This window comes from Schistocerca serialis, chromosome 9 (assembly GCF_023864345.2).
Source record: "Schistocerca serialis cubense isolate TAMUIC-IGC-003099 chromosome 9, iqSchSeri2.2, whole genome shotgun sequence".
Lineage (NCBI taxonomy): Eukaryota > Metazoa > Arthropoda > Insecta > Orthoptera > Acrididae > Schistocerca > Schistocerca serialis.
In genome coordinates this window covers 66,323,325-66,338,434 of record NC_064646.1, presented here as the reverse complement: position 1 = coordinate 66,338,434, position 15,110 = coordinate 66,323,325, and the positions used below count along the sequence as shown (strand labels likewise).

General features: G+C 45.0%; 1 protein-coding gene and 2 non-coding genes across 3 annotated transcripts in view; 2 read left to right on the top strand and 1 right to left on the bottom strand.

Annotated features, from left to right (window-relative positions):
- The window catches only part of LOC126419216 (calcium uniporter protein, mitochondrial), a gene marked incomplete in the record, with an annotated part of 2,318,083 nt that overhangs the window by 1,849,124 nt on the left and 453,849 nt on the right, over positions 1-15,110 (top strand).
- Positions 12,184-12,258, bottom strand: Trnat-ugu (transfer RNA threonine (anticodon UGU)). The gene has a single exon. It is a non-coding gene; the product is annotated as a tRNA-Thr (tRNA).
- Positions 13,620-13,694, top strand: Trnat-ugu (transfer RNA threonine (anticodon UGU)). The gene has a single exon. It is a non-coding gene; the product is annotated as a tRNA-Thr (tRNA).

The window sequence follows — 15,110 nt, the reverse complement described above, 5'->3', positions numbered from 1 at the left end:
TTCCTCGTGTAAGGAGGAGAAACGCGTACCATCACGTTTCCGACTTTGATTAAGGTCGGATTGTAGACTATCGCGATTGCGGTTTATCGTATCGTGACATTGCTACTCGCGTTGGTCGAGATCCTATGACTGTTAGCAGAACATGGAATCGGTGTGTTCAGGAGGATAATATGGAACTCCGTGCTGGATCCCAACGGCCTCGTATCAGTAGCAGTCGAGATGACAGGCATCTTATCAGCATGGCTGTAACGGATCGTGCATCCACGTCTCGATCCCTGAGGCAACAGATGGGGACGTTTGCAAGACAACAACCATCTGCACAAACAGCTCGACGACGTTTGCAGCAGCATGGACTATGAGCTCGTAGACCATGGCTGCGGTTTCCCCTGACGCTGCATCACAGACAGGAGCGCCTGCGATGGTGTAGTCAACGACGAACCTGGGTGCACGAATGGCAAAATGTCATTTTTTCTGATGAATCCAGGTTCTGTCTACAGCATCATGATGGTCGCATCCGTGTTTGGCGACATCGCGGTGAACGCACATTGGAAGCATGTATTCGTCATCGCCATACTGGCGTATCACCCGGCGTGATGGTATGGGGTGCCATTGGTTACACGTCTCTGTCACCTCTTGTTCGCTTTGACGGCACTTTGAACAGTGGACGTTACATTTCAGATGTGCGACTCGTGGCTATACCCTTCATTCGATCCCTGCGAAACCCTACATTTCAGCAGGATAATGCACGACCGCATGTTGCAGGTCCTGTACGGGCGTTTCTGGATACACAGTATGTTCGACTGCTGCCCCGGCCAGCACATTCTCCAGATCGCTCTCCAACTGAAAACGTCTGGTCAATGGTGGCCGAGGAACTGATGAACTGTGGTATCGTGTTGAAGCTGCGTGGGCAGCTGTACCTGTACACGCCATTCAAGCTGTTTGACTTAATGCCCAGGCGTATCAAGGCCGTTATTACTATCAGAAGTGGTTGTTCTGGGTACTGGTTTCTCAGGATATATGCACCCAAACTGCGTGAAAATGTAATCACATGTCAGCTCTAGTATAATATATCTGTCCAATGAATACCCGTTTATCATCTGCATTCATTCTTGGTGTAGCAACTTTAATGGCCAGTAGTCTATTATTGATGACTCCGTTATAGAGTCTGTGTTATATGTATCTGTTGTGTTTATTACAATTACGGAAAAACGCTAAGAACTTAAGCACCAACCTAAAAGTAAGGGCGGGAAACGCCAGTTCAGTGCGCACCAGAATTTCCCCCAAGGCAGTGAGACGTTCACCGAATGCAGTTCAGTACAGCTGCTGCATTATTAACATGCGGACGCCGTTCGTGAAGCATTCGAAATTAAAATTTTATCCGATGTGACAGAAATACTAACAAGTTTTGGTCTTCTGTTAAATCAATGAGCAAATCAGAGACAGCTATCTGTCCAGACACTCTGTGACCATAATGGCTTCGAAACATAGGATGCAAAAGGCCTACATATACTCTAAACAAACAAACAAAAAAGACGTAGCACTAAGGAATTATCCGTACCCGACGAAAATCGATAGGTGTAGTGTACGTGTATAGACAGACGAGTCAATACAATTTCAGAAAAAATGGACGATTTATTGAGGAGAGAAAGCTTCCCAAATTGAAAAAGTCAATAACACGTTGGTCGAAATGGTTTAAATGGCTTTGAACACTATGGGACTTTACTTCTGAGGCCATCAGTCCCCTAGAACTTAGAATTACTTAAACCTAACTAACCTAATGACATCACACACATCCATGCCCGAGGCAGAATTTGAACCTGCGACCGTAGCGGTCGCGCGATTCCTGACTGAGTGCCTAGAAGCGCTCGGCCACTCTGGCCGGCCGTTGATCGACTTCCGTCCCTTATACAAGCAGTTATTCGGCCTTGCACTGATTGACACAGTTGTTGGTTGCCCTTCTGAGGCATATGGTGCCAAATTCTATCCAATTGGCGCGTTTAGACTGTCAAAATGCACATCTGTCTGGAGGGCACTGCCCATAATGCTCCGAACGTTCTCAACTGGGAAGAGATCCGGTGACCTTGCTGGTCAAGGCAGGATTTGCCAACCATGAAGACACGCAATAGAAACTCTCGCCGTCTGTGGGCGGGCATTTTCTTGTGGAAATATAACCCCACGATGGCTTGCCATGAAGGCCAAAGAAACGGCACCTAGAATATCGTCGACGTACCGCTGTGATGTAGGTGTGCCTCGGATGACAAACAGAGGGGTTCTCCTATGGAATGAAATGAAACCCCAGTCCATAACCTCTGGTTGTCGGCCTGGATAGCGGGTGACAGTCAGATTGGAACCCCACCTCTGTTCGAGGAGTGTCCAGAGACGTCTTCCACCTGGAATCATGTTGACTGGGGTAGAACAGTCTACGGTGCTGAGTCCCGCTTCGAAGTGAGTTCTGATGACCAGCTGGCTGGCTGACTGACTTATATGTTTACGTTACAGGATCATCGCCAAGCTGTCTGTTACTGGGCACTGGCTGACTACTGCTTTGCGCATGCTCCTCTTTTATAGACGCGCGTATTACAGAAATTACAAACGGACAAATACAGGGCTATTATATTTTACATGTTGTCATAAAATACAGAAAAAAAACGAAGAATACAAATGTGCTACAGGCAGTGAAGTAAATTTGTTTTAGCAGTAGTTGAATAAGAGTATGTATGAGAGATATAATTTTAACGGGGCTTCCTAAAGTTGAGCAAGCAGTAAAGGAAACAAAAGAAAAATTCGGAGTAGGTATTAAAATCCATGGAGAAGAAATAAAAACTTTGAGGTTCGCCGATGACATTGTAATTCTGTCAGAGACAGCAAAGGACTTGGAAGAGCAGTTGAATGGAATGGATAGCGTCTTGAAAGGAGGATATAAGATGAACATCAACAAAAGCAAAACGAGGATAATGGAATGTAGTCGAATTAAATCAGGTGATGCTGAGGGAATTAGATTAGGAAATGGGACACTTAAAGTAGTAAAGGAGTTTTGCTATTTGGGGAGCAAAATAACTGATGATGGTCGAAGTAGAGAGGATATAAAATGTAGACTGGCAATGGCAAGGAAAGCGTTTCTGAAGAAGAGAAATTTGTTAACATCGAATATAGATATCAGCGTCAGGAAGTCGTTTCTAAAAGTATTTGTATGGAGTGTAGCCATGTATGGAAGTGAAACATGGACGATAACTAGTTTAGACAAAAAGAGAATAGAAGCTTTCGAAATGTGGTGCTACAGAAGAATGCTCAAGATTAGATGGGTAGATAACATAACTAATGAGAAGGTATTGAACAGAATTGGGGAGAAGAGGAGTTTGTGGCACAAATTGACTAGAAGAAGGGACCGGATGTTAGGACATGTTCTCAGGCATGAAGGTATCACAAATTTAGCATTGGAGGGTAGCGTGGAGGGTAAAAATTGTAGAGGGAGACCAAGAAATGAATACACTAGGCAGATTCAGAAGAACGTAGGTTGCAGTAAGTACTGGGAGCTGAAGAAGCTTGCACAGGATAGAGTAGCATGGAGAGCTGCATCCAACCAGTCTCAGGACTGAAGACAACAACAACATTCCTAAAGTTCTCCTGGAACACCCATAGTGCTTCCCACCTAACATGTCATATAGACTGGCTTCTCCTCTGTTTATAGATGATTTTATACTTTCCATAGCCTTTATATGTTTTTTTTCTATTTTGTGCGTAATTTGCACAAGAAGTAATCGATAGCAAAATGTCTGTTTCATGCAATATCTTTTGTTCTTCCATAGACATGAAGTGTATGCATATACATTATTGTGCTAATCATCATCATCATTTGAGACTGATTATGCCTTTCAGCGTTCAGTCCGGAGCATATCCCCCCGTATATAATTCCTCCATGATCCCCTATTCAGTGCTAACATTGGTGCCTCTTCTGATGTTAAGCCTATTGCTTCAAAATCATTCTTAACCGAATCCAGGTACCTTCTCCTTGGTCTGCTCCGACTCCTCCTACCCTCTACTGCTGAACCCATGAGTCTCTTGGGTAACCTTACTTCTCCCATGCGTGTAACATGACCCCACCATCTAAACCTGTTCGCCCTGACTGCTACATCTATAGAGTTCATTCCCGGTTTTTCTTTGATTTCCTCATTGTGGACACCCTCTTCCCATTGGTTGCCATCTACTAGTACCTGCAATCATCCTAGCTACTTTCATATCCGTAACCTCAACCTTGTTGACAAGGTAACCTGAATCCACCCAGCTTTCGCTCCCTTACAACGAAGTTGGTCGAGAGATTGAACGGTGCACAGATAAATTTGTCTTGGTACTGACTTCCTTCTTGCAGAAGAGAGTAGATCGTAGCTGAGCGCTCACTGCATTAGCTTTGCTACACCTCGCTTCCAGTTCTTTCACTATGTTGCCATCCTGTGAGAATATGCATCCTAAGTACTTGAAACCGTCCACCTGTTCTAACTTTGTTCCTCCTATTTGGCACCCAATCCGTTTATATTTCTTTCCCACTGACATTACTTTCTTTTTGGAGATGCTAATCTTCATACCATAGTCCTTACATTTCTGATCTAGTTCTGAAATATTACTTTGCAAACTTTCAATCGAATCTGCCATCACAACTAAGTCATCCGCATATGTAAGACTGCTTATTTTGTGTTCACATATCTTAATCTCACCCAGCCAGTCTATTATTTTCAACATATGATCCATAAATAATATGAACAACAGTGGAGACAGGTTACAGCCTTGTCTTACCCCTGAAACTACTCTGAACCATGAACTCAATTTACCGTCAACTCTAACTGCTGCCTGACTATCCATGTAAAGACCTTTAATTGCTTGCAAAAGTTTGCCTCCTATTCCATAATCTCGTAGAACAGACAATAACTTCCTCCTAGGAACCCGGTCATATGCCTTTTCTAGATCTATAAAGCATAGATACAATTCCCTGTTCCACTCGTAACACTTCTCCATTATTTGCCGTAAGCTAAAGATTTGGTCCTGACAATCTCTAAGAAGCCTAAACCCACGCTGATTTTCATCCAATTGGTCCTCAACTAATACTCGCACTTTCCTTTCAACAATACCTGAGAAGATTTTACCCACAACGCTGATTAAAGAGATACCTCTGTAGTTGTTAGAATCTTTTCTGTTTCCTTGTTTAAAGATTGGTATGATTACTGCTTTTGTCCAGTCTGATGGAACCTGTCCCGACTCCCAGGCCATTTCAGTTATCCTGTGTAGCCATTTAAGACCTGACATTCCACTGTATTTGATGAGTTCCGACTTAATTTCATTCACCCCAGCTGCTTTATTGCACTGCAATCTATTGACCATTTTCTCCACTTCCTCAAATGTGATCCTATTTCCATCATCATTCCTATCCCATTGTACTTCGAAATCTGAAACATTACTGATCGATTTTCACCTACATTGAGCAACTCTTCAAAATATTCCCTCCATCTGCCCAAGGAATCTACAGGATTCACCAGCAGTTTTCCTGACCTGTCCAAAATACTTGTCATTTCCTTCTTACCTCCCTTTCGAAGATCGCTAATTACACTCCAAAATGGTGTTCCAGCAGCTTGACCCATAGTCCCCAACCTGTTTCCAAAGTCTTCCCAAGATTTCTTCTTGGATGCTGCAATTATCTGTTTGGCTTTGTTTCTTTCTTCAACATAACTTTCTCTGTCTACCTGAGTTCTAGTATGTAGCCATTTTTGATACGTTTTCTTTTTCCTTTTACAGGCTGCCTTGACTGTGTCATTCCACCAAGCTGTTTGCTTCATCCTACCTTTACACACTACTGTCCTTTTCCAATGACTGTAATTGACTACATTCAACTAACTGGTACCTTTCTGAGATCACTGGTATGTACTTGTGCCTGATTTCCTTATCCTGAAGTTTCTCCACTCTTATCCTCCTACACATGGACCTGACCTCCTGCACTTCCGGCCTCACAGTACCAATTTCACTGCAGATTAAATAATGATCAGTGTCATCAAAGAATCCCCTGAATACACGTGTGTCCCTCACAGCCTTCCTGAATTCCTGGTCTGTTATTATATAGTCAATGACAGATCTGGTTCCCCTGCTTTCCCAAGTATACCGGTGAATGTTCTTATGTTTAAAAAAGGAGTTTGTGATTACTAAGCCCATACTGGCACAGAAATCTAAGAGTTGTTTCCCGTTCCTGTTGGCCTCCATATCCTCTCCAAATTTACCCATAACCTTTTCATACCCTTCTGTTCGGTTTCCAATCCTGGCATTAAAATCACTCATGAGCAGAACACTGTCCTTTTCCTTTACTCTAACAACTATATCACTGAGTGGCTCATAAAAACTATCCATCTTATCTTGATCTGTCCCTTCACAGTGCGAATATACTGACACAATCCTAATTTTCTTGCTAGACACTGTCAAATCTATCCACATCAGTCGTTCGTTTACATACCTTATTGCAACTACGCTGGGTTCCATTTCTTTCCTGATGTAAAGCCCTACACCCCATTGTGCTATTCCTGCTTTGACTCCTGACAAGTAGACCTTGTATTCTCCCACTTCCTCTTCTTTCTCACCCCTTACCCGAATGTCACTAACAGCTAAAACGTCCAGCCCCATCCTACTTGCAGCCTCTGCCGGCTCTAGCTTCTTCCCAGAGTAGCCCCCATTGATATTAATAGCTCCCCATCTCATTACCTTTTGTTTGCCAAGTCGTATCTTTGGAGTCCCTGGTTTGTCAGTTAGAGGTGGGACTCCGTCACCTCCAAAGGTCCGAGGCATTTTGCTCTGATTGTTGCCAGCATCATATTTAAAGTACCAGGGAAGCAGGTTGCTAGCCTTACTTGCCCCGGGTGCCATTGAGTTTTACCCCTAACGGTTGAGGGACTAACCGGTGGATTTGGTAGTCTTTGCCGTATGAGCACAAAGGTGACCACGACTCAGAATATGTCCGAGATGCCCAGCCTTATTCCAAAGTAACTGGTATCCCGCCTGTCGGGACCACTTACTTGGCCACTCATACGTTGCCCGTGGTTCATGAACTAGGACATGACTACAGGAACCCACACCATGAACCACACATTATTGTGCTAATATGATTGTAAAATGTACACTTACTATTTTGGCAAGTGCAGAACATATATATTCGTTGTAAAAGAATGCCATTTTTGTGCGTTGTCGCCATCTTGCAGAGAGTTCTCTTCAACGTTCCGTGGCCACACTTAAACCAGTTTTCACTTCATGTGACTAACTTTGACGGTGTAGTTGGTACCAATAGAATTGCAGTATGTGCTTATTCTGCTGTGTACATATCGTACACAGTGTAGTGTGTGTGAACATACTGTGTTCATTTGATGCTGTTCATGCCGGTTGCAGGTTCGAATCCTGCCTCGGGCATGGATATGTGTGATGTCCTTAGGCTAGTTCGGTTTAAGTAGTTCTAAGTTCTAGGGGACTGATGACCTCAGCTGTTAAGTCCCATAGTGCTCAGAGCCATTTGAACCATTTGTTGTTCATGTTTTTCTCAATGTACCCTTTTTCTTTTCATTAAGTTTTGAAATTACTTGACGCTGAAACGTGTAAGGATTGAAGAAATATAATGAATACTTGTGGATGAGACGTGCGTTTATTTATAAGCGGTGAATATGACCAATATGTCTCTCCAAGCTTTCCTGCAGTGTGTATTAAACAGGAAAATGTGGGCTAAAGATAATCTATGGCAGTTTTAAAACGAACGCATTTTTAACAGAGTTGAATTTTGGCTTGCACATGATTTAGAGGTGTCGTAAAGTTATCAGTATTTTTTAAATAAAGTGTTTCTGCGTGAGCTATATACACTATTGTCATCGTCTTTTGGTAAACTGTGCTGTGAATAACGAAGTTTAGTGAAATGTTGCATGAATAAGATGTCCAAATTTTGAATCGACGTAGTGTATGCATTACGTGCCCACTGGAAAATATTTATTTAAGGAATAGACTTTTCAGACACACTTCACTCCAGTTTCCGCGGAACCTAAAAATGACCCAAGGGTGCGCTTGTTTTACTAACGACTGATCATACCTTCCCGCATCCTTACAAATTATCACACCAAATATTTGTTTGAGTTGGCTGATACCAGTTGTGACACTGATATTTTAGTCACAGCATAGTATATGTCTACTTTTTGTGGTGCGGACAATTCCACATCTCCGTGCAGTAGTTTGCTCAAGCTTAGTACCTCAGATTTTGCTGCTACACTGTCTCACAGCCTGCTCAGGAGCACTCTTCGTGACTGTGTAAACAGTTGGTTGCTTAGTAGTCACTTGTTTCCCATCTCTTAGTGACATGCTACGCCTACGGCGTACTAAAACCAGCATATTTCACCGCGTTTCCAGTTCTGTTCGAGATGTTGGAAATGTGCTGTATTGCTCTGCAGGTTTTGCCCCGGTGATACGGCTTGCAGATACCGGTCCGCGTAAGAAAGCTTCCGTGTGGCGCTACAGCGCAGGCACGCGATATGGTGTTGCTAGAGACTCGTGCGCACGGTCTCCTGCGATGATTGCGATTGTAAAGTTCCTTACACGCAATGTGAAAGTTTACCGGACACGGAGGCTGGTGGAAGGGCGGTGGTATACCTGTAGCATGTGGTTGCGGGGCGTCTGCGGTGGCTTCCGGAATGCCAGTGGTCAATGGATGGCGTCGCAGCTGCTGGTGTACGGAATGTACCGGGATAACAGCGGCGCGGAAACAGGAATCGGTTACAGCTTTGGAAGGGAGGGCTAAGCGATAATGTGGAGTTTTCACGGAAAAGGACGGATGGAGACACTTAAAATCGAGCCGGCAGCGAAGTGTTCTGTGCGAAAGGTTATGGCAGTTCAGTGATAAAAGTAAGTATGCCAAGTTATGCGAACAACCTTTACTTTCAGTTCCCAGTGGTTTTTCTGTTTATTCTGACATTAATGAGAACACTAGTTACTACTGTTACCAAATTAGATATTTTCGTGGTTTCTATCGTTGTAACATGCCGCTTACTAAAATATCGTTACGGGTCACCCTCCACAACACAAGAATACATTAAAAACATTTCTATATATATGAAGATAGTAACTGTTCTCGAAAGAAAAAAAAAATGGTTCAAATGGCTCTGAGCACTATGGGACTTAACTTCTGAGGTCATCAGTCCCGTAGAACTTAGAACTACTTAAACCTAACTAACCTAAGGACATCACACACACCCATGCCCGAGGCAGGATTCGAACCTGCGACCGTAGCGGTCGCGCGGTTGCAGACTCTAGCGCCTAGAACCGCTCGGCCACCCCGGCCGGCTCGAAAGAACACATACCATTGATGACACTGTAGCTTCTGTAGAATATATGATAATTAATTGAAACTCTCAGGTACCGACAGGTGTTGATATACCTCAATGGGGACAGCTGAAAATGTGTGCCCCGACCGGGACTCGAACCCGGGATCTCCTGCAGGGATAAGTCCGTGCAGTCGCGCTATTCATCTGTATCCTCGGTGGCTCAGATGGATAGAGCGTCTGCCATGTAAGCAGGAGATCCCGGGTTAAAGTCCCTGTCGGGGTACACATTTCAGCTGTCCCCATTGAGGTATATCAACAACACCTGTCGGCAGCTGATGGTTTCAATTAATTATCATTTAAAAACATTTATAGTTGTCACACACTTTGTAGAAAGGGTGTTAGCCATTATTGGGGGTATATTATTATATATAGGAACCATATGTTACTTCCATTTCTTTCTTTACTTCTTTCGTCTGTTCGATGCAACTTCCAAAAGATGGTGTGACACTTAGTATATTTACAGACGTGATCAGTTGAATTAGACATAGGTGTGATTAGTAACCAGTAGCACCTGCTTTCGCTTGCTGGAATCGAGACACTGAAGAGTTCAGGGACTCCTCCAGGAGATCTTGGCTGCCACATAAACGCCCTAACGATTCCTAACACCATTCAGGAGCATTGTGGCGTGTTGTGTTCCTGAAGGTACAAGTAACCTATGTGTGTATGTGTGTATGTGTGTGTGTGTGTGTGTGTGTGTGTGTGTGTGTGTCCATCTCAGACGACATGGAAGGGAAACATTGAAGCTACTCAAGACAATAAGCTTCTCAGCCGTTTTCTGAGCATCAATGACCCTAACGTTGTTAGAAGTACAGTAATTGTAGTCGAAGTATATTAGTACTGGTGTTAGTAGCCCGCCCGGTTAGCCGTGCGGTCTGCGGCACTGCTTTCCGGGCGGGAAGGCGTGCCGATTCCCGGCACGAATCCGCCCGGCGGATTAGTACTGAGGTCTGGTGTGCCGGCGAGTCTGTGGATGGTTTTTAAGGCTGTTTTCCATCTGCCGATCTGCCTCGGCGAATGCTGGCTGGTTTCCCTTATTCCGCCTCAGTTACACTATGTCGGCCATTGCTGAACTAACACTTTCTCCACGTATGTGTATACCATAATTACTCTACCACGCAAACATTGGGGTTACACTTGTCTGGTGTGAGATGTTTCCGGGGAGGGGGTCCACTGGGGGCCGAATCGCATCATAACCCTGGGTTCGGTGTGGGGCGGCGGTGGGGTGAGTGGACTGCTGCAGTCTGTTGTGGAGTTATGAACGGCTGAGGGCTACGTCGGGGACGAAGCCTCTCCGTCATTTCTAGGTCCCCAGTTCCATACAGTACAGTACAATGCAATACTGGTGTTAGTGTTACTAATGTACGAGGGCGTGCTGAAAAGTGATCCCTGCGACTTTTTTTTTAATCTGTTCTCAGTATCGGTTGAGGTATTAAGTGCCATGCGTATTATTCAGTCGACTTTCGCGCTTCACTGAGGCAAGCTGGAACCGTCTGCCGCTAGAGCGCTCTAAACTGTAGCGTGTAACGTGACTAAGCCGGTGCGTGAGAAACCGCGTGCTGTAATCTGACTTCTAACCGCAGAAAAAAGTGCCTCCAGTTAAAAACCAAGGAAGAATGAAAGCTGTGTACGGAGATGATCGTATCGACGTCAGTAACGTGCAACATTGGGTTGTTCGTGCTCGTAATGAAGGAAACGGTCCTAACCCCAATATGTTACTCAGATCTGCAGATTGCTATCGGTGACTTAAATTGATCATCTGATTAATAAACTTTTGTGGTCCGTGACTGGATTTATAATAAAATAAATACCGTGGGGATTTCCAGTTTCTGTTGAAGACCGGTCCCTAGGTAAGGCGTTAGTGCGAGCTCCTGATCGCAGCAACTGCAGCCTGGTCCGAATTCTGCTTTTCTGGTGAAAGCTTTTCCATGACTGGATCGCGAGATTCTGATAAATAAATACAACGATCATACAGGACGCTGTAGCCACCGACCCGCTAGCCGGCCGGGGTGGACGAGCGGTTCTAGGCGCTACAGTCTGGAACCGCGCGACCGCTACGGTGTGATGTGTGTGATGGATGTGTGTGATGTCCTTAGGTTAGTTAGCTTTAAGTAGTCCTAAGTTCTAGGGGACTGATGACGTCAGTAGTCAAGTCCCATAGTGCTCAGAGCCATTTGAACCATTTTTGAACCGACTCGCTATCAACGTAAGCCCGTCCAAGCGATAGCAGCGTCACCTGACGAGGATGATGATGTCTGGTTTGTGGGCGCTCAACTGCGCGGTTATCATCGCCAGTACGAATTCCCAACCTGTGCTCAATCCAAACTCGCCTCTTTCATGAGTGATGATGAAATGATGACAACACAACATCCAAGGCAGGTGAAAATCCCTGACCTGACGAGGAATGACTGCTAGTCAGACACGCACGCTGTATGTGTATCAGTGATAGTGCTGCCCGTGTGTAGAATGTGGAAGGCGCGCAATCTATCCGAGTTTGACAGTGGGTAGATTGTGATGGCCCGGAGGCTCGGCACGCACATTTAGGAAACTGCGCGACTTGTCGGGTGTTCGAGGAGGCTGTGGTGAGTGTCTTCAACACGTCTCGAAACCAAGGTGGACGTGGTGGGGCTAGACGGCCACTCCTCAGTACAGATATATGAAGATGGTATCTGTTCTTTCGGACATGTCCGAATGAACAGATACCATCAGTGACCATGCAGCTCTCTAGAATGAAATGATAATTAAATCTAGACCCTGCGCTGTCGACAGTCGTTGATATACGTCAACGGTGACAGTTGAAAATGTGTGCCCCGACTGGGACTCGAACCCGGGATCTCCTGCTTACATGGCAGACGCTCTATCCATCTGAGCCACCGAGGGCACAGAGGATAGTGCGACTGCAGGGATTTATCCCTTGCACGCTCCCCGTGAGACCTACATTCTGTAACATTATGTGATTGCCTTATCATTTTAAATCATTCACTAATCGAGCAGTCGCTCGGCAACAGCTACAGATAGCAAATAATGTTGCGAGAATGTAAAAGGTGAACCACCTGTGACGTAACTTGTTTATTGTCGAAGCGCCGTCAGAGATGCTGTGAGTTATTGACTTTGAAAACCGCGGCGCGAAAAACGGACAGAAGAAGAACACTTTTTTTTAATGTACGAGATATTCTCGATGAACAGTTACTCATTCTTCTCGTGTGTCTTGTAACTTGTGTCGGGCGCGCATGTCTTGCCGCCGTATTATTATCGTTAAAAATAATATTGTTTTAGTGTAAAGTAAATGTGTAATACTAAAAGTGCATAGCAGTAGATTTATTGTGCGACGTGTATGTGAAAACGTCAAAGGAATTGTTTTCATTACGAGAAGGGCCAGCCAAAACGGCATCCATGTTAAATCCTTCATTGCAGTGTAAGTTCGTCTATTAATTGCCATAAATTCAGATTTAAATTGAACTAGTGTATGGACTATTTATTTAGTGTAGAATCTATGTCTCACTCCTTCATGAAGTTATTTAATTTTCTTTATGTTTCTGCCAAATAGAGAGTTCACAGTCACGAATTCTTTCGTCGAAATCGGACGTAAGTTGTATGCGGCGAAATATTTTCTCCGCGCCATATTCTATTGGTAAATGCATGATAAACTACGGTCCCTTAGGAAATTCATGTTGAGCTATCCAAAAATAATTATATTTTGAATAGGCATTTACTCTCATCTGCAATGCAACTCCCGACTGATCAGACGATCCCACAAGAGACAGCCGCACACGGTCGGCGTTCGCAGATATGTTTCCACCGCTGATTATAGCTATATGTTACAGCACAAAAGTAAACATATTGTTATAATTAGCGGCTACGAACGGGGACATTTATAACTGTATGTTTATGTATACACATTACGTAAACATATCGTTATAATTCCCAACTTAATGCCCACACACCACATTCGTAGTGCCCCTGACCATTACACTCATTACTCGCGGCAGACAATCTTACCGTGTCCCGTAAGAGGTCGGGCAATACATGTGAATCCGCACGGAAGAAGGAACTCAATGGCCGGTTAGCCTTAACTATATGAAGATGAAATCTGTTCTTCCGGACATGTCCGAAAGAACAGATACCATCGGTGACCATGCAGCTCTCTTAGAATGAAATGTAGTATGTGGACATTAAGTTGGGAAAGTGAGTCTCACGGGGAGCGTGCAAGGGATAAATCTCTGTAGTCGCACTATCCTCTGTGCCCTCGGTGGCTCAGATGGATAGAGCGTCTGCCATGTAAGCAGGAGATCCCGGGTTCGAGTCCTGGTCGGGGCACAGATTTTCAACTGTCCCCGTTGATGTATATCAACGCCTGTCGACAGCGTAGGGTCTTGATTTAATTATCACCTCATTACAGATGTCGGACGTCGTAGGTTACAAACTGCGGCAGAACTAACGTCTGACTTTAATGCTAGGCAGAGTACAAGTGTGTCTGCACACATATTGTACCGAACACATTTGACGATGGGGCTGCGCGGCCGACGACCCACGTATGTGCCAATGTTAACATTACGACATAGACCACTACGACTGAAATGGGTACGTGACTATCGACACTGGACACTGGACGTTGGCACAGTGGCAGAGCATTGCACGGCCTGATGAATTGCGATACCTTCTACATCGTGCCAATGGAAGGGCGCGAATCAGCCGTCTTCCACAGGATCAACTCGTTTACATCTGTACGGTGGGACGGAAACAACCTGGCGGTGGCTGCATTGTGCCCTGGGGAACGCTCACGTGGGCATTCATGCGTCCAGTGGAGCTCGTGCAAAGCACCATGACGGCCAAGACGTACTGTACAGTGGTTGCAGATCACTTACACCCTCTCATGACGATGAAGTTGTCCAACGGCAGTGGCATTTTCCAGCAAGACAATGCGCCGTGTCAGAATACCAGGAGTGTGATGGAGTGGTTCGTGGAACACATTGGCGAGTTCCAATTGATGTGCTGGCCTTCCAACCTGCCTGATCTGCACCCGATCAAACAAATGGAGTTGTGATTGAACGTGGCGTCAGAATTCATCGCCTCCCCCTCCCAGAAAATTACGGAATGTAGGTGAGTTGTATGTGTAGATATGGTGCACGCTCTCTCCAGCGACCTACCAAGGACTCATTGCTTCCATGGCACGACACGGCACGTCCATGCCAAAGACGGACATTCCAACTGTTAGGTATATGATAGTAATGTTCTGGCTGATCATTGTAAGTGGTATTGTTCTACATCTACATCCATACTCCGCAAGCCACTTCACGGTGTGTGGCGGAGGGCACCTTCAGTACCTCTATCGGTTCTCCCTTCTATTCCAGTCTCGTATTGTTCGTGGAACGAAGGATTGTCGGTGTGCCTCTGTGTGGGCTCTAATCTCTCTGATTTTATCCTCATGGTCTCTTCGCGAGATATACGTAGGAGGGAGCAATATACTGCTTGACTCCTCGGTGAAGGTATGTTCTCGAAGCTTCAACAAAAGCGCGTACCGAGCTACTGAGCGTCTCTCCTGTAGAGTCTTCCACTGGAGTTTATCTATCATCTCCGTAACGCTTTCGCGATTACTAAATGATCCTGTAACGAAGCGCGCTGCTCTCCGTTGGATCTTCTCTCTCTCTCTTCTATCAACCCCATCTGGTACGGATCCCACACTACAGAGCAGTATTCAAGCAGTGGGCGAACAAGCGTACTGTAACCTACTTC